Source organism: Saccopteryx bilineata, chromosome 4, assembly GCF_036850765.1.
Source record: "Saccopteryx bilineata isolate mSacBil1 chromosome 4, mSacBil1_pri_phased_curated, whole genome shotgun sequence".
Taxonomy (NCBI): domain Eukaryota; kingdom Metazoa; phylum Chordata; class Mammalia; order Chiroptera; family Emballonuridae; genus Saccopteryx; species Saccopteryx bilineata.
Window position 1 is genome coordinate 157,333,027 of NC_089493.1, and position 22,429 is coordinate 157,355,455.

At 40.7% G+C, this 22,429-nt stretch overlaps 1 long non-coding RNA gene, 2 other non-coding genes and 1 pseudogene across 7 annotated transcripts; 3 read left to right on the forward strand and 1 right to left on the reverse strand.

The window, feature by feature from the left end:
• The first annotated feature begins 260 nt into the window (after nucleotides 1-260).
• On the forward strand, nucleotides 261-7,971 carry LOC136333361 (uncharacterized). Of its 5 annotated transcripts, none has more exons than XR_010731020.1 (5): nucleotides 261-532; nucleotides 665-905; nucleotides 1,626-1,865; nucleotides 1,968-2,046; nucleotides 2,227-7,971. It is a non-coding gene; the product is annotated as an uncharacterized lncRNA (long non-coding RNA). The 5 variants fall into 5 exon arrangements; XR_010731018.1 differs by having other exon boundaries at nucleotides 265-574; nucleotides 1,622-1,865; XR_010731017.1 differs by having other exon boundaries at nucleotides 268-532; nucleotides 1,622-1,865.
• TRNAT-UGU (transfer RNA threonine (anticodon UGU)) lies at nucleotides 558-630 on the forward strand. The gene has a single exon. It is a non-coding gene; the product is annotated as a tRNA-Thr (tRNA).
• On the forward strand, nucleotides 2,716-2,787 carry TRNAP-UGG (transfer RNA proline (anticodon UGG)). The gene has a single exon. It is a non-coding gene; the product is annotated as a tRNA-Pro (tRNA).
• A 2,138-nt stretch (nucleotides 7,972-10,109) lies between the features above and the next one.
• LOC136335865 (platelet-activating factor acetylhydrolase IB subunit alpha2 pseudogene) lies at nucleotides 10,110-11,177 on the reverse strand (annotated as a pseudogene).
• Between the last annotated feature and the right edge of the window lie 11,252 nt (nucleotides 11,178-22,429).

The following is a 22,429-nucleotide window of genomic DNA, read 5'->3' on the forward strand; positions in this document are numbered from 1 at the left end:
CCTTGGCATAGCACTTCCTCACACCCGGGCATTCTGATTTCTCCACCACTCCCAACCATCCTCTCCCTCCCAATCCCCTACTACTGCTCCTTCGCGGTCCAGTCTCCCTTCCCAGCTCCTCGAATCTGGATTCCGGCCAGGGCAGGCCTACTGACATAGCTTCCCTTTACTTCTTCCTCGCAACCCAGACCTAGGACTCGAAGGCTCATACACCAAAAGCCCAAGACGCCTCCGCTCTAGAAATACTTGTCGCTAACCCGGCACTTGCCTGGTTGACTGGGAACCTCTTTTCAGCCCCGCCCATCGGGGGCCCCGCCCCCACAGGCTCAGCTCGGGCGCGTAAGTCGGCGGTCTCATCGTGGGGCTACTTCACGGGATTTGCTGCTACGGACGAGGCACCAACACTTACACGCCACACAGGCTAATTCGCGGCGGCCGAGTAGGGTTCTTAAGGGCCGAAAGACGCTGTTGTTGTTTAGTTTCTCTGTGCTTGTCTGCGGCTGCGCGGAGACTGTTGCGGCATCAACTACATGTAGGCAGACCATTAACTCACCGTTGGCTCCATAGCTCAGGGGTTAGAGCACTGGTCTTGTAAACCAGGGGTCGTGAGTTCAAATCTCGCTGGGGCCTAGCTTGGGTTTTGGTTCTTTTTTTTTTTTTTTAGACGAAAAGGTGAATCAGCCTAAGATGCGCAAACCAACACGAATTCCGCCTTTCTCGGAGACCAGACCCTGGCGAAGCTTCCAGTTCTTTGCACCGTAGGTGAGCTGACACCTCCCATCGCTTCGCTCTGGAAGAGGCACACCCACTGCGTCCTTGGCCTTGTGATCACAGGCTCCGCTGTCCTCGAGCGCCTTCAACACCGTGGTCCTTCGCTCGATTCCTTTTGCGCGCGCTCCCGGCAAGTTCGTGGCGGTCTTTCCGTACCCCTCCTGGGCGGGGGGTCCAGTGGCTCGCCCCCCCCTCATTCGCTCTTTTAAATAATGTGGGGACCACCTGTCAACACCCCTTTCCGCCCCCTAGGAACCTACTGTTTTAGCTGGGAGGGAGTAAAAGTTCCGAAATAACTCGCTGTGGGCGCTCGCAATCTGGCTTCTATAGAGAGCGGCCTTTGAGTGGGTCGGCACGTGGGGGCCGACAAATCCCGGGAGACCAGGGCGCCGAAGTGGGGGCCGGAGCGGGAGCCTCCTCCTCCACGAACCCCAGCTACTCCGTTCACCCCCTTCTCCGGCGTCTGCACGGTTGTCCGTGACGGGATCTCTCCTTTGGCGCACTCGGCCCAGGTTCTGTTTTGTAACCCCGAGCCGCGCTGGAACGCTGTCCGGAATCAGCAGTGTCCCCACTGGGAGCTGCGACTCGCACAGGAGCATCCAGAGGGTCCACTCTGGCCGGAAAGAAGCTCCTGCGGTCGGGCCACACCTCTGCCGAGGCCGAGGCGCCCCGGCGGCTGGGCGCCCGAGACCCTCTGCGGGCCTGGCAGCGCCCCCTCCGTTGTTCATTGGGATTTGAGCTCATTTGTACACTTGAATTCGTTGACAGCATAAACAAAAGTTAGAAGGTCAGCATGTATTATTCGTGTGGGGTTCAAATTTGTGTGCACTTTTCTTTATAATTCCATTAGGAAGAAAAGCAAATGCTTACAACGCGGAGGCGGTAATGCCCGGGAGGCCGCACGCTGGCGGGAGCAGAGGAGCGCCGCCCGAACCCAGTGAGCGCGGAAGAGGCGCAGACCAGGCCGGGAAGGGGGAGCGCTAGCGTCGCGGTCCCCGAGCTAGAGGCCGAGAGGAGCAGCGAGGAGCGGCAGCCCCGGGGGCTAAGCGGTCCGCGGAGAGGGACAACGGAAGAGTGCTGCACCTCTTCTCCGAGTAGGTTAACCACCTCGCATTTCCTACTATTTGGGACAGCCAACTGGTGGCACAAAAACAAACCTTTGGGCCAGCTCTAAGTGAATTTTGTGAAATTTACAGAATTACTGTTTTACTCCTAACCAACCAGTGCAATGAAAGCCTTTCGGGAGAGCGCCCGCACAGCCTCTGAACCCTCCGGGTAAGGGTGGCTGCTCCAGGGCGGGGGCCGGGGCGCGCGCCAGCCTTGGGGGCCCGGGTTTCCAGGGATCTCTTTTCTGCCTTAGACGTCCCTACATTTCCTAAACACTTTGCAAAAAAATAGGTTGTTTAAAAAATAGTTTTTTTAAACGATAAAGAAAAGTTCCTTCCCCTTTACCAGGCGCCCGCACAGGAAGAGACGACTCCGGGTTTCATTGCGCCAGTCGCGGCTGAGGCCCAGTCCGTGCGGCGTCCGGTTCTGCCCAGGAAGCTTCCGCCTCTTCCGGCCTCTGCGTCGGGGCTTGGGCCTCCGGACTTGTCTTATTTAGGCTCCCTTGGGAGGGGGCTGCTAGTCCCCAAACGCGGAAGGATGTCCCTACTTGCTGTCTGGGTAGCCAGAGCAATCACCCGCTCAATCGGATTCCAGGACTTCTCAGAGGGGCCGACAGGGACGGAGCGCTGGCACTGCCCGAGTTGCCTGCGGCTGAGGGTTAATGGCGGACGCCCAGGTGGCTGAGAAGAATGGGACAAGCATGGGAGACTCCGATATCCAGGGGGTTCTAATATGTTAGAAATAAAAGTCTACCTTCCTAGGGATTAAAAAAAAAAACAAAAAATGACGCCACATAATATCAATTTAAGGAATAAATAGGTGAGTTAGCTACCTCCTGGCTCGTTGGTCTAGGGGTATAATTCTCGCTTTGGGTGCGAGAGGTCCCAGGTTCAAATCCTGGACGAGCCCAGTTACTTTTTTTTTTTTTTTTTTTTTTAAAAAAAAACAAAGTTTCTTGTTATATGGACATTTTTGGTACTGGACCGGCGGTGGGAATCACCGAGTTCCAGAAGGGCCTCAGAATTTAGAGTCATCAGTGAGAGATTGAGTACAGAACCTCCGCTGTGTGATTGAAAGGATCGGTCCTTTCAGTTAAGGCATTACAAGAATGTACTGTAGTCATCCTAGGCTTTCGTAGCCATCTATTGATATATATAGAACTGCCGTTACCTGTCCTCGGTTTCCGTAGTGTAGCGGTCATCACGTTCGCCTAACACGCAAATGGTCCCCGGCCAGAAACCGGGTGGAAACAAAGTTTGGCGTTAGTTGTTTTTTTGTTTGTTTAGTTTACTATTTGAAACTTATTACACTGGGGTAAATTTGGAACTCTATGAGACAACCTTCCTACCAGTCCAGTATATCATGTCATCATTTCCTGGTTACAAAGGCGCATGGTATTTCAGGGTATAGAACAGGAGCACACCGATGATTTCCCTCCTCAGCCACTGGCACCTGTAAAAGACTTTGTGCTCCACTTTTAGTGAAGGACACTGGTACGCACGTGAGCACACAGAACCCCATATAATCCTTCTTTTGTGACCAATGGGAAAAAGTACTCAAAAGGAATGAACGTGCAAAAACCCTGACAGCGATAGAATTCGAGCCCACACCTCCGAAGAGACTGGATCCTTAATCCAGCGCCTTAGACCACTGGACCACACTACCTCCTCCGTTAGACAGTTTGGGCATCTTTTTTTCAGTGTCTATAACGTCCCCAGCACCCTCCTGAAAAAAATTTTTTTTTTTTTTTTTGGTATGGAATTTAAAACCAAGGGCAATAGGCCAAGGGGTGGTGCAGGGGTAGCCTTTAAAAAACAAACTGAAGAAGCTCATTTAAATATACTTTTGGGTAATCGTTCCTCAACACCTTCTAAGAAACTTCAGATGACTTTAAAGGAGCTGTTAACTTTTATCCACAGAGGGCCAGCCTAAGTAATACTGCAACCAAATGGAGGTCTGCGTGAAGGATCAGGGAAGTTAGGAGACTCGTGTGTTGAGACTGTTCAAGAGTATGACAGAGACAAATCAACTGGCTGATTTTCTTAAATAAAGGAAAATGTAGGATTTATTGAAGAAAGAGAAGAGAAAGGAGTCTTGAACCTTACATTGAGTCTTGAAATGGTCGTTTTTTCCCTCCTGGGTAAGCTAATTGGCTGTTGGCTGTAGGCTGTAGGCTGGAGTGTGCCCTGGATGGGCTAGGGAGCCTTTGAGCAAATGATTATTTTGGTTCTACAAAACAAACAAACAAACAAAAACAACAACCCGAGATCATTCAGCTGTGGGGCATGCTGTAACTCTGCAATGCCTGCAAAATTTGGGTTGTGTCAGCAGTTTTCCTCATTACAATTCTTGGAGAATTACACAAAATTTTATTTATTTTTTACTCAAGTCAACTTTGAAGCAACAAAACAGTGTGAATGAAAAGGGGACTGTGCTATAAACCTGACAAACTCAGGGGGCTAGGTGGCAAGCCTGACATGGCATTTCCTGACAAACTCAGCGACTGAAAGTAACCTCACAGGATGGTCTGATTGCAAATTTCTAACCGGGAAGGTCAAGATGGGTAATCATGTCGCAGGCCTGAAGCTTCCTTAGCAAAGGAAGTGAGCCCCCTTCATTGTTCTTATGCTTCTAGGATAACATACCTTTGACATGTCAGGGTAATTTTCTTTTCCTCCCCTTCTAAGCCACAACTGCTGGCACCAGAACACAAGACCACCAACAAGAGAACACAGAACCCCTCATTGCTATCTTCTTGCCCACATGTTATCTCTATAAATGTTAAATGTTAACCACCCTTTACCACCAATGTCAAAAAAGTATGTGTTTCTCCATTTGCCTTTCATCCAATCCTAGCAAATTCCTCCCACTTTATTTTCTCCTACTTACTTAAACTATAAACAATAGATTTCATGTACCTTCCTTTTTTAAAAAATGTTTTTGATGTCTATTTATTATGGCAATGATTTTATTTTTAATTTAGAAAATTAAATTTAACAGGGTGACATTGATCAACAAGAGCACATAGGTTTTAGGGAAACATCTTTATAGCTTTTGAACTGTTGATTGTGTTGTGTACCCATCAGCCAAAGTCAAATCACTCTCCATCACCACATACTTGTCCTCTTTATTCTTCTCTCTCACAGTCCTCTTCGCCTGGTAACCACTCACTTTTATCTACGTCCATGAGTCTCAGTTTTATATCCCACCTATGTGTGAAATCATACAGTTCTTAACTTTTTCTGATTTACTTATTTCACTCAGTATAATGTTCTCAAGGTCCATATATGTTGTTGTAAATGGCACTATGTCATCGTTTCTTATGGCTGAATAGTATTCCATTGTATATATGTACCACTTCTTTATCCAATTCTATATTGAAGGACACTTTGGTTGTTTCCATGTCTTGGCCACTGTGAATAATGCTGCTATGAACCTGGGGTTGAATGTGTCTTTACATACCAATGTTTTCAAGTTTTTTGGGGTAGATGCCCAGTAGTGGGATTGCTGGATCCTATGGTAGCTCTATTCTTAATTTTTTGAGGAACCACTGTACTTTCTTCCATAATGGCTGTACCAGTTTACATTCCCACTAGCAGTGAATGAGGGTTCCTTTTTCTCCACAGCCTCTCCAACACTTATTGTTACCGGTCTTGTTGATAATAGCCAATCTAGTATGTATGAGGTGGTATTTCATTGTAGTTTTGATTTGCATTTCTCTAATAGTGAAGATGAACATTTTTTTATTTATCTGTTGGCCATTTGTATGTCCTCTTGGGAGAAGTGTCTGTTCAGGTCCTCTCCCCATTTTTTAATTGAAGTCTTTGCTTGTTTGTTGCTGAGCTTTGTGAGTTCTTTATATATTTTGGATATTAACTCCTTATCAGAGCTAGTGTTTGCAAATATCATCTCCCATTTTGTTGGCTGCCTTTTTGTTTGTTGTGTTTCTTTTGCTGTGCAGAAGCTTTGTAGTTTGATACAGTCCCACTCATTTATTTTTGCTTTTACTTCCTTTGCCTTTGAGGTCAAATTAATAAATTATTCTATACGGCCAATGTTCATAAGTTTAATACCTATGTTTTCCTCTATGTAATTTATAGTTTCAGATATTTATGTCTTTGATCCATTTGAATTAATTTTTGTGTAGGGGGACAAAATATAGTCAAGTTTCATTCTTTTGCATGTTGTTTTCCAATTTTCCCAGCACCACTTATTGAAGAGGTTTTCTTTTTCCATTGTGTGTTTTTGGCTTCTTTGTCAAGATGATTTGTCCATATATATATGGTTTTATTTATGGGCTTTCAATTCTGTCCTATTGGTCTTGGTCTGTATATCTGTTTTTCTGCCAATACCATGCTGTCCTGATTATTGTGGCTCTGTAGTATAATTTGATGTCAGGTAGTGTGACACCTCTGGCTTCATTCTTTTATCTTAGGACTGCTTTGGCTGTTTGGGGTTATTATACTTCCATACAACCTGGCAATTTTGTGTTCTATTTCTTTAGAAAATGACTTTGGGCCTTACCAGGCTGTGGTTCAGTGGATAGAGTATTGGCCTGGGATGCAGATGACCCAGGCTCACAACTCCAAGGTCTCCAAACTGAGCACGGGCTCACCAACATGAGCGCAGGGTCACTGGGTTGAGCATGAGATCATAGACATGACCCCATAGTCACTGGCTTAAGCCCAAAGGTCACCGGTTTAAAGCCCAACATCGCTGGCTTGAGCCCAAAATTCCTGGCTTGAGCAAAGGGTCACTGCCTCAACTGGAGCCCCCTAGTCAAGGCACATATGAGAAAGCAATCAATGAACAACTAAGATCCCACAATGAAGAATTGATGCTTCTCATTTTTCTCCCTTCCTTTCTGTCTGTCCTGTCTCTCTCTTGCAAATAAATAAATAAAATTGACATTGGAATTTAAATGGGAATTACATTAAATTTATGTTGCTTTGCCTAATATGACTATTTTAACTATATTGATTTTTCCAATCCATGAACATGGAATATTTTTCCATTTCATTGTGTCTTTCTCAATTTCTTTCAATAATGCTTTGTAATTTTCAGTATATAAGTCCTTCACATCCTTTGTTAAGTTTATTCCTAGTATTTTGTTGTTGTTGTAATTGTGAAAGAAAATTTTTTTGAACTCATTTTCTGAAGTTTTATTGTTGGTGTATAGGAAAGCAATAGATTTTTGTATATTGATTTTGTACCCTGAGACTTGACTTTATTGGCTTATTTTTCTTTTTTTTTTAAGTGAAATGTTTACATTTATATTGAAATATACACTAAAACAGAATGAGTTCTACTAGTCAATGAAACTTTGCCAGAGCAGAATCACAAACTTCTGTCAGGAGGTCCAGTTAGCTAAGCAGCAGCAATCCCCAAGCAGGAACACTGAGGATAAACCTGGGAGACCCCATTCCAAAGAGCCTCCTTCTAAGAAACCCCAGCGCCCTCCTCCCACATGCACCCACACAGACTCAGGAGCATGGACGTGCTCTAGTTTCATGTTTTTAGTTTCTCAGTGCAATGAATATAAACTTGGTAATGCTCATACACCATAGCACAGACAATATTTCAGGCTTTAGCATACAACTGTAAACAGTGACTAGGTCAAAAAATAAAAAAGAAAGTTGGACTTTAACAAGAGGCAGGATTCTTAACAGCAGGCCATAAGCTGCTCTAGATTAGTTTTTGATGGGTTCATGTTTCTGATGAAAGATACAGTCCAAATAGGCCTGTGATAGTCTAGAATACAGTGGGCAGCAAAACGACAACCCCAGGTCACCCCTAGCAATACATCTATCACCTGCCACATTCAAGACGTGAACACAAAAATCTCTACAGTGCCATCACCAGCTGCTACTTAATTAAAATTTGCTGGGAGAAGAATAGAATAAGACCTCTGCTAGCTTCCTGGGAAGTTGACCCTTTAATCACAATGACAACTAGGACTTTTACTTGGACAGTGCATTAAGTAGAGAGAGAGAGAAACCCAAAGATTAAGCATTAAGTTCTGTCACTGTACCAAACTAGATGTCAATGAAAGAAAAATGGATGAACATGTCTGCCTAAAGCAGTGCAAAGAAAGCTGGCAGGAAATGAGAGCGGACTCAGTATCTGCACATTAACAATGGGCCAGACTTTTATTTAAAAGGCTAGTGGTTCAAATACAATTGCTCGAATAGCTCTGGTAGACAGAAAATGTAGTAACATCTCAGGTCTATAAATACAAGGGAAGGAGTTGAAGGTCAGCTCACAAAGGGATTTAATCCTCAGGAGCAACTCAAAGCCCCGTACCGCCGGAGAGACCTCAGGGGTTCGTCTGGGCCACTTTCCCACCCTCCCACCCTGACAAACAAGAGGCCTGGCTGAATTATTCTTCCTAGAACTATACCCAGCTGAGAAAAAAAATATCTGTCTTGAAAAATTCAAGAACCTGGGCTACTAAAAAGAAAAAAGAAAACTTTTAATATAGTGAACTTAAGTTTAGTAAACACCATGTGTATTTTCTTTTGTTAATAAGACATGATACATTCAGAAAAGCATGCATTAAAAAAAAAAAGACAAAATACCAAAACGATGTAATTCCTAGAAGGAGGCTTGACAAGAAAAGAAAAATCGACCCAAGTTCTATCTCTCTCAATCAGAAGCACTGTTAGCACAACCCGCAATGCCCCTCGACACACACAAGCACTGCGTTCCCTCGCAGGTAGAACTTAAACCCGAGCTTCAGTTATGGAACTTGAACAGTAAGCAGGATCACTGCAGAGCACATCTGGATGGGTCACTGCAATATCCACCTGGTCAAGTTTAAAATATCTTTTTGTAGATCCAGTTTGTACACATTTCATTAGGTATATTGAGCAACAAACCATCTACTCTCCCATTATTTTTTAAATGGCAGTTCTGTAGCCCAAACCAACCATTAAGATTATAAAAAGCTCTCGTGAAAGATATTCTCAGATGAAAATACATTAAGGAGAAATCCTGAAAGTTAAACAAATCCAGTTCTTTATCACTAAAATGGTGGGATCAGTAGGATGTCTATTCTGAAGATCAGCTTCACTTATTTCCCTATAAGAAAAGGCCAAATTTTTCTGGACTGATAGAATTTAAAAACTAAGACAATAAAAAAATAAAATGTACACCTTAAGATACTATAAAACTTGAAATAAGATCAGGCTAGGGAATGGAAATTAAGAGTTCTAATTCTGTAACAAGTTTTAAGGGACAGAGTAGAGCAGTACTCTGCATGTGGACAGCACAACAGTCTCTACAGCACACAGTACCACACAGAAAGAATCACACATCGGAAATACTGTGAGAGGAGCTGCTGGAGATTTATACACCCAACAGCAGAGCTCCTAGGTAAAAAATGTATAATGTCAACAAGGATAAAAAAATAAAAGAAAATAAAGGGGGTGAGGTTGCTTGTATGGGTCAGTTATAGACATGATACTCAACAGCATAAAAATAAAACCCTCCACAGAGTCCCCTAAATGTGGCAAAACCTATTTTTCATTGCTAAGCCTGGGAAAGATTAAGGGAGTGGAACAAATTCACTTGTAACTACAGCATCTCCCATATTTGAGTGACAAGTATGTCCAATCTGATGCCATATATTAAAACATTGAGAATATATGAGTAGCCTGACCTGTGGTGGCGCAGTGGATAAAGCCTTGACCTGGAACACTGAGGTCGCTGGTTTGAAACCCTGGGCTTGCCTGGTCAAGGCACATATGGGAGTTGATGCTTCCTGCTCCTCCCCCCTTCTCTCTCTCTCTCTCTCTCTCTTCTCTGAAATGAATAAAAAATAAATAAATAATGGAGAATATATGAGTAAAGGAAAATAAAAACAAAAGACAAAAATATGATCCTTTAAAACTGAAAATATGTTTTAAAGCCAAGTAGGTGCGATTCTGGTCATTACTATATATGACGTAATTCATAGAAAGGCTAAGAAAGGAATCTTCATTTTGTTCAGTGCTTAGGCTTGATGTTGTCCTAGGAAAAACAGTGATAATTCAATGAATGTGTCACACATACAACTAAAAATCCCCTCTGGTTTCAAATGAATTTCAACAACACTCTTCCTTGACTAATTTTTCTCCTGTGTCAAACAAACCTATGCACAGGACCAGTTTAAATCCCTCTTCCCTTTCAAACACTAGATATGAACATCCAGGAATATTCTACAATGCAAAGTGCCTTAGGAAAGAGAAGGATTTTGTAGTGTGAGTGATATAACTGATCTGAGGAAGCCGGATGTAGTGAACACTGATAGGAGCCAGTCACGCAGTGGTGGTTTGTTTCTCTTCGGGGGTTTCCTCCAATAATTGCATGATCAGTTCATGGAGGGGTTTGCAGATATTGGTGTATCCCCCTCCTGTGAGATGCAGAAAATCAAACATGTTGTGGCAGGAGATGGCACTGTCCAGGTGCACGAAACCCCCATCTATATCCAAGAGCTGAACATTGGCAAGCTTCAGCAGGGAGACCTTGAGGAGTTGGTTCATCTTGGCATTATTTTGCCTCAAAGGGTTGGGTTTCTCACCTCGAGGTAACAAACCCAGTAAATGATCTTGGCCTGTGACTGCCTTGTGTTGATAAGTTGTACGATGTCCTCAATTCCACCTGCTACTTCTTCTGCCATATTTTCATGGTTGTTTGTTCCTACCCAGACAACAATGACCTTCGGTTTAATATTCTCCAGCTCTCGGTTCTTAAGCCTCCACAAAACATGTCTCGTTGTATCCCCTCCAATTACAAAGTTCAGTGTATGAAGTAGGGAAAAAAACTCATGCCATATCTCATTCTGCTGTATCAACTGATCCATGGAGTCCCCCACAAACAGTACATCAAGCTCTCTGTCCTTACAGTCCAGGACAAATCTGTTGTGCTGAGACATCCATCTGACGTCTCCTTGAATATCTTCTGCTGCATGTGGAATGGCTGCTGGGTTCGAGTCTCCTTGGCTCATTCTACACTCAGATGGAGGGTCTGTGCGGGCCCCACGCAGCTGCAGTGTTGGCGGGTGGCCCGTCTGTCACTCGCTCAGTCCCAGCAGCCGCACTCTGGCACCTACCTCCTCAGCCCAAGCACCAGCAGCAGCCTGGCTTATTTCTCTTCAAAATATTTCTTAAGTGCGAAGCAGGGAGGCAGACAGACAGACTCCCACATGCACCCCAACCAGGATCCACAGGGTGATAATCTGCCCATCTGGGGCTGTTGCTCTATTGCTCAGCAATTGAGCTATTTTAGTACCTGAGGTGAATCTCAGTGCCCAGGGCCAACTTGCTCCAACATAGCTATGGCTGTGGGAGGAAAAAAGAGATAGAGAGAGGGGAAAGGAGGAGGAGTGGAGAAGCAGATAGTTACTTCTCCTGGGTGCCCTGATTGAGAATCAAACTTGGGACATCCATATACTGCGCCAACACTATCACTGAGCAAACTGGCTAGGGTCAGCTTATTTTTCTAATAGGTTTTCAATGGAGTCCTTGGGTTTTCTATATACAGGATCATGTCATTTGCCACCTTTACTTTTCTTTCCCGACATGGATGACTTTTATTTCTTTCTCTTGTCTGATAGCCCTGGCTAAGACTTCCAAAACTACATTGAATATGAGTGAGAGTGGGCAACTTTGTCTTGTTCCTGATTTTAGAAGGAATGCCTTCAGTTTTTCACCATGAAGTATGATATTAGCTGATGGTTTGTCATATATGACCTTTATTATGTTGTGCTTTTCTTCTATATATATTTTATTCAGTGTTTTCACATAAATGGATATTGATATACTTGAATATCTTTTCTGCTTTTTTTGATAGGATCATATGAATTTTGTTCTTTGTTTTTTTGATATGGTGCATAACTTTAATTGATTTCCATATGTTAAACCATTCTTGTGCTCCTGGAATGAATCCCACTTGGTTGTGACATATTACTTCTTTAATGTATTGTATTTGATTTGTTAGCATTTTGTTTAAAATTTTTGCATCTGTATTCATTAAAGATATTGGTCTGCAGTTTTCTTTTCTTGTGTTGTCCTTGCCAGATTTTGGTGTAAAGGTTATATTGCTTCTTCTTTTATTTTCTGGAAGACTTTGAGAAAGATAAGTACCAAATCTTCTTTGAATGTTTGGTAGAATTCACCAGTGTAGCCATTTGGTTTTTGACTTTTATTTTTGGGGAGGTTTTTGGTAGTTGTTTCTATTTCCTCCCTGCTTATGGGTCTATTTAGACTTTCTACTTCTTCGTGATTCAGCCCAAGGCAATTGTATTGTTCTAGGAATTTATCCATTTCTTCTAGATTGTTGAATTTGGTGCCATAGAATCTTTTATAGTAGTCTACTATGATCCTTTGTATATCAATGATGTCTGTGGTAACTTCTCCTTTATTTTGGATTTTGTTTATATGAGTCCTTCCTCTTTTTTCCTTAGTGAGCCTAGTCAGGGGTTTATCAATTTTATTGATCTTTTCAAAGAACCAGCCCTTTGTTGCATTAATTTTTTCTATAGTTTTTCTGTTCTCTATTTCATTTATTTCTGCTCTAATTTTTACATTTCTTTTCTTCTGATGATTTTGGGTTGCCTTTGCTCTTCTTTTACTAGTTCCTTAAGATGTGATGTTAAGTTGTTTATATGGGATCTCTCTTATTTCTTGATATAACCCTGTAATGATATAAACTTTCCTCTTATTATTGCTTTCACTGCATCTCAGAAATTTTGATATGTTGTATTGTCATCTTTGTTAGTCTATACATATATTTTGATCTTTGCTTTTATTTCTTCTTTGACTTAGTTATTTCTTTAGAAGTATGTTGTTTAATTTCCACATTTTTGTGGGTTTCTTTATTTCCTTTTTGCAGGAATTCTGATTTTAAAGCCTTATGGTCAGAAAATATGCTTGGTACAATTTCAATCTTTCTGAATTTGTTGATGTTGGTTTTGTGGCCCAACATATGATCTATTCTTGAGAATGTTCCATGCACACTGGAGAGGAATGTATAATCTGACATTTTGGGATGAAATGTCATGTAAATGTCTATTATGTCCTTTTGTTCCAGTGTGACATTTAAGGCTGATATTTCTTTATTAATTTTCTGTTTGGATGATCTATCTAAAGCTATCAATGATGTGTTGAAATCTCCAAGTATGATTGTGTTTTTGTCTGTTTGTATTTTTAAATCAGTTAGAAGATGTTTTATATATTTTGGTGCTCCCTGATTCAGTGCATATATATTAAAAAGTGTTATGTCTTCTTGATACAATGCCCCCTATATCATTATGAAATGTACATCTTTGTCTCTGGTTACCTTTGTTGTCCTGAAGTCAGCATTGTCATATATGAGTATAGCTATGCCTGTTTTCCTTTGTATATTATTTGCTTGGAGAATAATTTACCAACCTTTCACTTTGAGTCTAATTTTGTCCCTGCAGCTTAGATGTGTCTTTTGAAGGCAGGATTTGGTTTGGTTTTGTTTTTTGAATAAATCTGCAACTTGATTCCTCTTTGTTGGTGAGTTCTGTTCGTTTACATTTAGAATAATTATCATTTGAAGATTTCCTATAGCCATTTTGTTTTGTTTTCTGGTAGCTCTGTGTCTTGTTTGGTTCTTCTCTTTTTTGTTTCTGTTAGTTGTTTTTGTTTGGTGGTATTCCATACTTCTTTCCACTGTTTCTTCTTTTTTTAAGCTATGCATTTCAGTAGTGGCTTTTTCTTTTCCTTTTCTTTTTTTCTCTTTTTTATTATTAACTGAGAAGCAGGAAGCACAGACAGACTTCCACATGCAACCCAACTGAGATCCACCCTGCAAGCCCCCTATCAGGCGATGCTCTGCCTGTCAGCCATTTTAGTGTCTGAGGGAAGGCCATGGAGCCATTTTCAGTGCCCAGGGCCAACTTTGCCTCAATCATTTGAGCCATGGCTGTGGGAGGAGAAGAGAAAGAGAGAGAGAGGGGTGGGGAAAGGGTGGAGAAGCAGATGATCACTTCTCCTATGTGCCCTGAAAGAGGATCAAACCCAGGATTCACACTCGGGGGCCAACACTCTACTGCTGAGCCAACCGTCCAGGGAAGTAGTGACTTTTTTGTGGGTGTTTACCATTAGGTCATTAAGAGAAAAATGTTCATATGTACAAGAGTTCTTTGTCTTATGAGTGCTCCTGCATTCCATTTTCCTTTGCTACTGCAGGTCTTTATGTTATTGTTGTCACAGATTGTTTTGTTTTTTTATTGTAATCTTGTTGGAGCTTTTACTTGTAGTTTTTGTTTTGTTCTTTGTGCCTGGTCACATAACCCCCTTGGGTATTTCCTGCAGTGGGGGTTCTCTGCTGATAAATCGCCTCAGCTTCTGTATGTCTGTAAAAGTTTTTATTTCTCTTTCATATTTGAAGGATAAGTTTAATGGATATATCACTCTTGGCTGGTAATTCCTCTTGTTTAGTACTTTGAGTGTTTGGATACATTCTCTTCTGACTTGTAGAGTTTCTACTGAGAAGTCAAATGATAACCTAATAGGCTTTCCTTTATATGTTATGTTCTTCTTATTCCTAGCTGCCTTTGAGGATTCTTTCTTTGTCATTGATTTGTGACAATTTTGATATGATGTGCCTTAGAATAGGTCTGTTTGAGTTGAGGTAACTTGGCATTCTGGATTTGAGGACCTAACTCTGTTCATAGGCTTGGGAAATTCTCAATTATTTGTTTGAACAGGCTCTCCATTCCTTTCTCTCTCTTCTTCTTCTGATGTACCCATTATTCTTATATTTCTCTTTTTGATGAAGTCAGATAGTTCTTGTAGAGCTCTCTGAGTTTTTTATTTTAAATTTTATTTATTTATTTTTAAAAAATTTTTTGAGGAGTTTATTAATTAGCCGGCTAGCTACATGGGGCACAATCCCAAATCATGTAGAAAGTCCCTACCATTCTGTGGCTGATTTTATAGACCAAATCACATACCAGTTGGGGTGGGTAAGGAGAGGCTCATGATCCCTTTGTCTAGAGGTATACATTACTCTGATGACTTTGGGGTGAATCCGAGTATAAGAATTCTTGATTAAGGTACATAAACATTCTTTTCTTAATTTTTTTTTTTTTTTAGAAAACAGAACATTTACATTTTATTTTTCTTCAATAAGGTAATACTATTTCCTAGAGATTGGTACAATCTTGCACATTATTTCACAAAGGAGCTACATCAGTCTCTGCTTGTGCTTTGGGTTGGTTTTGCAGCAGATATATCACAGACCACACCTCTTAACCCGGTAACAGTCCCGGCAATGCTTCTTGGTGACACCCTTGGTCTTGAACCCCATAGCAGGCTGCAGGCAGGGCAGGGAATGGCAGGATAGAGGTGAGGCTACTGCTGTGCTGCACATTGTACCTGCTGGGACTGTAACACGCTAACATGGAGGGGACCCAGCAGGAGCATGGAGAGCATGTGGGGTGTCGTTGTGTAATGACTCAGATGTAGGAGAGGGTTCACAGCAGAAATCACCATTTTCCTTATAAAAACAGTTGTCATGTTGTGGCTGAATCTGAGAAGGACTGGCCCTAGTCCGACCAGCAGTGTTTCTCACCCCGTGCCTGTGCCTCTAAATGTTTTTAAGAAAAAAGAAGACCAGTGACGTCACGGAAATGGTGCCGTGAGCAGCGCGTCTGACAGATCTCCCCAAAATCTCAACAAATTTATCAACTAGAAACAGAAAAATTTATCCTCGGAGCATTCCGGAGTTCCACACACACTGAAAGTGAAAGGACTGTTATCACTTGAATCTGAGAGACGGATCAGAACTGACGGTGTGAAGGAAGCTAACTACCGCACGGACATTCATTCAAGCTGAGGAGGGAGTACGCCTGTGGTGAGTCAACCCATGCGTGCAACTGCCCGCCCACACTTGGGGAGCGGCAGCCTGGGCGCTGGTGGCTGCTGGCGTGCCCTGAGAAACCGCATGCACGCTCCGTGCCGTGGTCCGGAGAGTCCCCAGCCACTGGCATGCCCTGAGAGACTGTGCGGGTGCCCCGTGCCGGGAGGGGCTCCAAGGCTGTCTTCCCCATTCTGGAGATTCTCTCTGTGGGCGGGGCACCTCACTCAGCCATTCAAGCTAACAATCAAGCTTTGGGGGAGGGGCGCGCAGGCAGCCTGAAATACTTTCTGGAGCACAGCTGCGGATCCAATCACTGAAATTAGCTTAACCCACGAAATCTGTGCACCCACGGGGCTCTAATTGATAGGATCTCTCTCAGTTCAGCGATCCAAGACAAGAGGCGTGATATTTTTCAGTGCCTCTCGCTAAAGGGGCGGGGGCAACTTCTGATTGACAGAGCCTCCATATTCAGGGATATACGCTAACAAGAGGGACTTGGCAGATATTAAGATCTATATAGCAAGCAGCGACTAGTGCCTCTTCTTCCCAGCCAAAATAGGTTACAAAGTGTGGAAAGCCTGGGTTGAGTGGTCCAACTGAATGCTAGGTGCTGAACTGTCACCTTGACAACAATTGACTCCCAGCCCCACCTGATTGCGCTGGAGGCTCTGACTGCCAGAGCCTTACCCAGAGCCTTGTGCTGAGTGGGGATAGAGTGTGGATTTCCCAGCTCTTTGAGCCTCTTACTCCCAAGACAGAAGCAGTGGCAGCCTCATAACTGGATCACCAGGCTGCTAATTCAGGAAGGGGAGACTAGGAGAGAGACTCCAGGAAAGCAAACTCTCTCATTGTTGGACCCTGCAAATGCCAACAAGCCTTGACTACCAGCGAGACTAAAGCCAATTATATGACATTGCCATAGAATCCCATCAACTGCAAATCCCTACCTAAGTGTGACACAGGGGCAGAGCCTGGGTTACAGAGTCACCGACCAGGAAGAGGGAGAGAAAAGAAAAAGGAAGAAGTTAACCTCTCAAAATCAAGAAAAATCCACAGTCTTTACAACTTGTTCCACTAATTCTTTGTTGTTGTTGTTTCTTTCTTCTATCTTATTGCCTTTATTATTTATTCTATTTCCTCACTTCAGTCCTTTTATTCTCTGCCCATCTTATGCTTCCCTTTTCTTGAACTACACTACCCATGAGTGTTACATTTTATTTCTTTTCTTCATCCTTACTCTCCTTTAGGGTTACACTCCAAAACTCTTAACTCTCACTCTCTCCCCTTTTGTCTTTTTTTCTCTTCATTTTTTTCTTCCTTCATTTCTCTCTTTTTCTTATTTTTTCCTTTCTATTCATTTCTTCTTTTCTCCTTTTATTTTTCCTCCCATTCAATCCTCAATCATGAACAAATTATTTAATTTGGGACTCAAGGTTTTTTTTGTTTGTTTTTGCTTTTGTTTTTGGTTTTCCTTTGTTTGTTTGTTTTTGTGGCATTTTGGGTATTTTTACATTGCTTTTTAACTCACCAGCATTCCTCCCAACCCAAGTTCTCCATTGTAGTTAGTCTTCGCTGCACTTAATACAACATATTTTTACTTATTATTTTTATTTTTTTCTTCTTTCCCTACTCCCTTTTTTGCCCCTTGACCTCTTCACCTCAAATCAGGCCCTCTATTATAGGCAGTTTTTGTTCCATTTAGCATAATATAATTCACAGGTTATCACGATATTTCCCTAAGGAGGGGAGAGAAGGGGAAGAGAAGAAAGAAAAAAGGGGGAAATAATAAATTATTAGTTTTTTTTTGTGGGGTGTTTTCCTTTTTTTTTCCTTTTTATTCTTTATTAATTCTAATACTATCAACAAGACCACCCTCAGATGCCAATAAGAAAGAGGAAATCAAATATTATGGATACAAAAGATAGAGAGGTAACACAAATAGATGTGGAAAAATCTATGGAGAAAAGATTTAACATATTGGAAGCCTTGGAGCCAAATGACAGAGAATTTAAAATAGAAATCTTAAAAATACTCAGAGATATACAAGAAAACATGGAAAGGCAATTTAGGGAGATCAGAAAACAACTCAACGATCACAAAGAATATATTACCAAGGAAATTAAAACTATAAAAACAAATCAAACAGAAATGAAAAACTCAATTCACGAGTTGAAAAACGAGGTAATAAGCTTAGCTAATAGAACAGCCCAGATAGAAGATAGGATTAGTGAAATAGAAGACAAGCAACTTGAGGCACAACAGAGAGAAAAAGAAAGAGACTCAAAAATAATAAAAAAAACGAGAAAGCCCTACAGGAATTGTCTGACTCCATCAGAAAGAATAACATAAGAATAATAGGTATATCAGAGGGAGAAGAGAAAGAAAATGGAATGGAGAATATACTCAAACAAATAATAGATGAGAACTTCCCAAGCCTGTGGAAAGAACTAAAGCCTCAAATTCAAGAAGCAAACAGAACACCGAGTTTTCTTAACCCCAACAAACCCACTCCAAGGCACATCATACTGAAGATGACACAAACCAATGACAAAGAAAAAATTCTCAAGGCAGCCAGGGAAAAGAAGAGTACAACATATAAAGGAAGGCCTATTAGATTATCATCAGATTTCTCAGCAGAAACTCTACAAGCTAGAAGAGAGTGGACCCCAATATTTAAAGCCCTGAAAGAGAGGAACTTTCAGCCAAGAATACTATACCCATCAAAGCTATTCTTCAAGTACGAAGGAGATATAAAAACATTCACAAATACAGAAAAGATGAGGGAATTTATCATCAGAAAGCCCCCACTCCAGGAAATACTTAAGGGGGTTTTCCAACCGGATTCAAAGAACAAAAGAAAACAAAACCACAAGTAACAGCTCCACCAAGAAAACAATAAAACCAAACTTAAACTGTGACAACAAAAGAAAAAAAGGGGGGAAAGAATGAAGATTAACAGTAGCAAAGGACGATGAAGCGCAGAAATACTCATAAGATAGGGTACTACAATGAATATGGTAGGTACCTTTTTCATTACTTAATGGTAACCACCCTTGAAAAAACCACCACAAAAACACTTGACTTAAAAAAGGTAGCAACAGAGGAAAGAAGTATGGAACACAAACAAACAAAAACAAATGATAGAAAAACAAAAGAGAAGAGTCAAACAACATACAAAACTAACAGAAAGCAATTTATAAAATGGCAATAGGGAACCCATAAGTGTCAATAATTACACTAAATGTAAATGGATTAAACTTACCAATAAAAAGACACAGAGTAGCAGAATGGATTAAAAAAGAAAATCCAATTGTATGCTGCCTACAAGAAACACATCTAAGCAACAAGGATAAAAACAAATTCAAAGTGAAAGGCTGGAAAACAATACTCCAAGCAAACAACACCCAAAAAAAAGCAGGTGTAGCAATACTCATATCTAATAATGCTGACTACAAGACAGAAAAAGTACTCAGAGACAAAAATGGTCATTTCATAATAATTAAGGGAACACTGAATCAAGAAGACATAACAATCCTTAATATATATGCACCAAACCAAGGAGCACCAAAATATATAAGACAGCTACTTATTGACCTTAAAACAAAAACTGACAGAAATACAATCATACTTGGAGACCTCAATACACCGCTGACGACTCTAGATCGGTCATCCAAACAGAGAATTAATAAAGATATAGTGGCCTTAAATGAAATACTAGAACACCTGGATATGATAGACATCTACAGGACACTTCATCCCAAAACGACAGAGTATACATTTTTCTCTAGTGTACATGGAACATTCTCAAGAATTGACCATATGTTTGGCCACAAAGACAATATCAGCAAATTTTGAAAAACTGAAATTGTACCAAGCATATTATCTGATCATAAAGCCTTGAAACTAGAATTCAACTGTAAAAAAGAGGGGGAAAACCCCACAAAATTGTGGAAACTAAACAACATACTTCTAAAAAATGAATGGGTCAAAGAAGAAATAAGCACAGAGATCAAAATATCTATACAGCCTAATGAAAATGACAATACGACATATCAGAATCTCTGGGATGCAGCAAAAGCAGTAATAAGAGGAAAGTTCATATCCCTTCAGGCCTATATGAACAAACAAGAGAGAGCCCAAGTGAACCACTTAACTTCACACCTTAAGGAACTAGAAAAAGAAGAACAAAGACAACCCAAAACCAGCCGAAGAAAGGAGATAATAAAAATCAGAGCAGAAATAAATGAATTAGAGAACAGAAAAACTATAGAAAAAATCAATAAAACAAGGAGCTGGTTCTTTGAAAAGATCAACAAAATTGGCAAACCCTTGGCAAGACTCACCAAGGAAAAAGGCACAGGACTCAAACAAAATCCAAAATGAAAGAGGAGAGATCACCACGGACACTGTAGATATACAAAGAATTATTGTAGAATACTATGAAAAACTATATGCCATCAAATACAACAATCTAGAAGAAATGGATAAATTCCTAGAACAATACAACCTTCCTAGACTGAGTCATGAAGAAGCAGAAAGCCTAAACAGACCAATCAGCAGGGAGGAAATAGAAAAAACTATTAAAAACCTCCCCAAAAATAAAAGTCCAGGCCCAGACGGTTATACTAGTGAATTCTATCAAACATTCAAAGAAGACTTGGTTCCTATTCTACTCAAAGTCTTCCAAAAAATTGAAGAAGAAGCAATATTTCCAAACACATTTTATGAGGCCAGCATAACCCTCATACCAAAACCTGGCAAGGATGGCACAAAGAAAGAAAACTACAGACCAATATCTCTAATGAATACAGATGCTAAAATACTAAACAAAATACTGGCAAATCGAATACAACAACATATTAAAAAAATAATACATCATGATCAAGTGGGATTCATCCCAGAATCTCAAGGATGGTTCAACATACATAAAACGGTTAACGTAATACACCATATCAACAAGACAAAAAACAAAAACCACATGATCTTATCAATAGATGCAGAAAAGGCTTTTGATAAAATACAACATAATTTTATGTTTAAGACTCTCAACAAAATGGGTATAGAAGGAAAATATCTCAACATGATAAAGGCCATATATGATAAACCATCAGCCAACATCCTATTAAACGGCATAAAACTGAGGACTTTCTACCTTAAATCAGGAACAAGACAGGGTTGTCCACTCTCTCCACTCTTATTTAACGTGGTGCTAGAAGTTCTGGCCAGAGCAATCAGACAAGACAAAGAAATAAAAGGCATCCATATTGGAAAAGAAGAAGTAAAGCTATCACTTTTTGCTGATGATATGATCCTATACATCGAAAACCCGAAGGACTCCACAAAAAGATTATTAGAAACAATAAACCAATACAGTAAGGTCACAGGATACAAAATTAACATACAAAAGTCCATAGCCTTTCTATATGCCAACAATGAAACATTTGAGAATGAACTCAAAAAAATAATCCCCTTCACGATTGCAACCAAAAAAATAAAATACCTAGGAATAAACAGAACAAAGAATGTAAAGGACCTATATAAGGAAAACTACAAGGCATTGTTAAGAGAAATAGAAAAAGACACAATGAAATGGAAAAATATTCCTTGTTCTTGGATAGGAAGAATAAATATAATTAAAATGGCTATATTACCCAAAGCAATATATAAATTTAATGCAATTCCCATCAAAATTCCTATGACATTTTTTAAAGAAATGGAACAAAAAAATCATCAGTTTTATATGGAATTATAAAAAACCCTGAATAGCCAAAGCAATCCTAAAGAAAAAATGAAGCTGGGGGCATTACAATACCTGACTTTAAACTATATTATAGGGCCACGATAATCAAAACAGCATGGTATTGGCAGAAAAATAGACATTCAGACCAATGGAACAGAATAGAAAGCCCAGAAATAAAACCACATATATATGGTCAAATAATCTTTGATAAAGGGGCCAACAACACACAATGGAGAAAAGAAAGCCTCTTCTACAAATGGTGTTGGGAAAACTGGAAAACCACATACAAAAGAATGAAACTCGACTACAGCCTGTCCCCGTGTACTAAAATTAATTCAATATGGATCAAAGACCTAAATATAAGACCTGAAACAATAAAGTACATAGAAGAAGACATAGGTACTAAACTCATGGACCTGGGTTTTAAAGAACATTTTATGAACCTGACTCCAATGGCAAGAGAAGTGAAGGCAAAGATAAATGAATGGGACTACATCAGAATAAAAAGTTTTTGCTCAGCAAGAGAAACTGATATCAAAATAAACAGACAGTCAACTAAATGGGAAATTATATTTTCAAACAACAGCTCAGATAAGGGCCTAATATCCAAAATTTACAAAGAACTCATAAAACTCAACAACAAACAAACAAACAATCCAATAAAAAAATGGGAAGAGGACATGAACAGACACTTCTCCCAGGAAGAAATACAAATGGCCAACAGATATATGAAAAGATGCTCAGCTTCATTAGTTATTAGAGAAATGCAAATCAAAACTACAATGAGATACCACCTCAGCCCTGTTAGATTAGCTATTATCAACAAGACGGGTAATAGCAAATGTTGGAGAGGCTGCGGAGAAAAGGGAACTCTCATCCACTGTTGGTGGAACTGTAAAGTAGTACAACCATTATGGAGGAAAGTATGGTGGTTCCTCA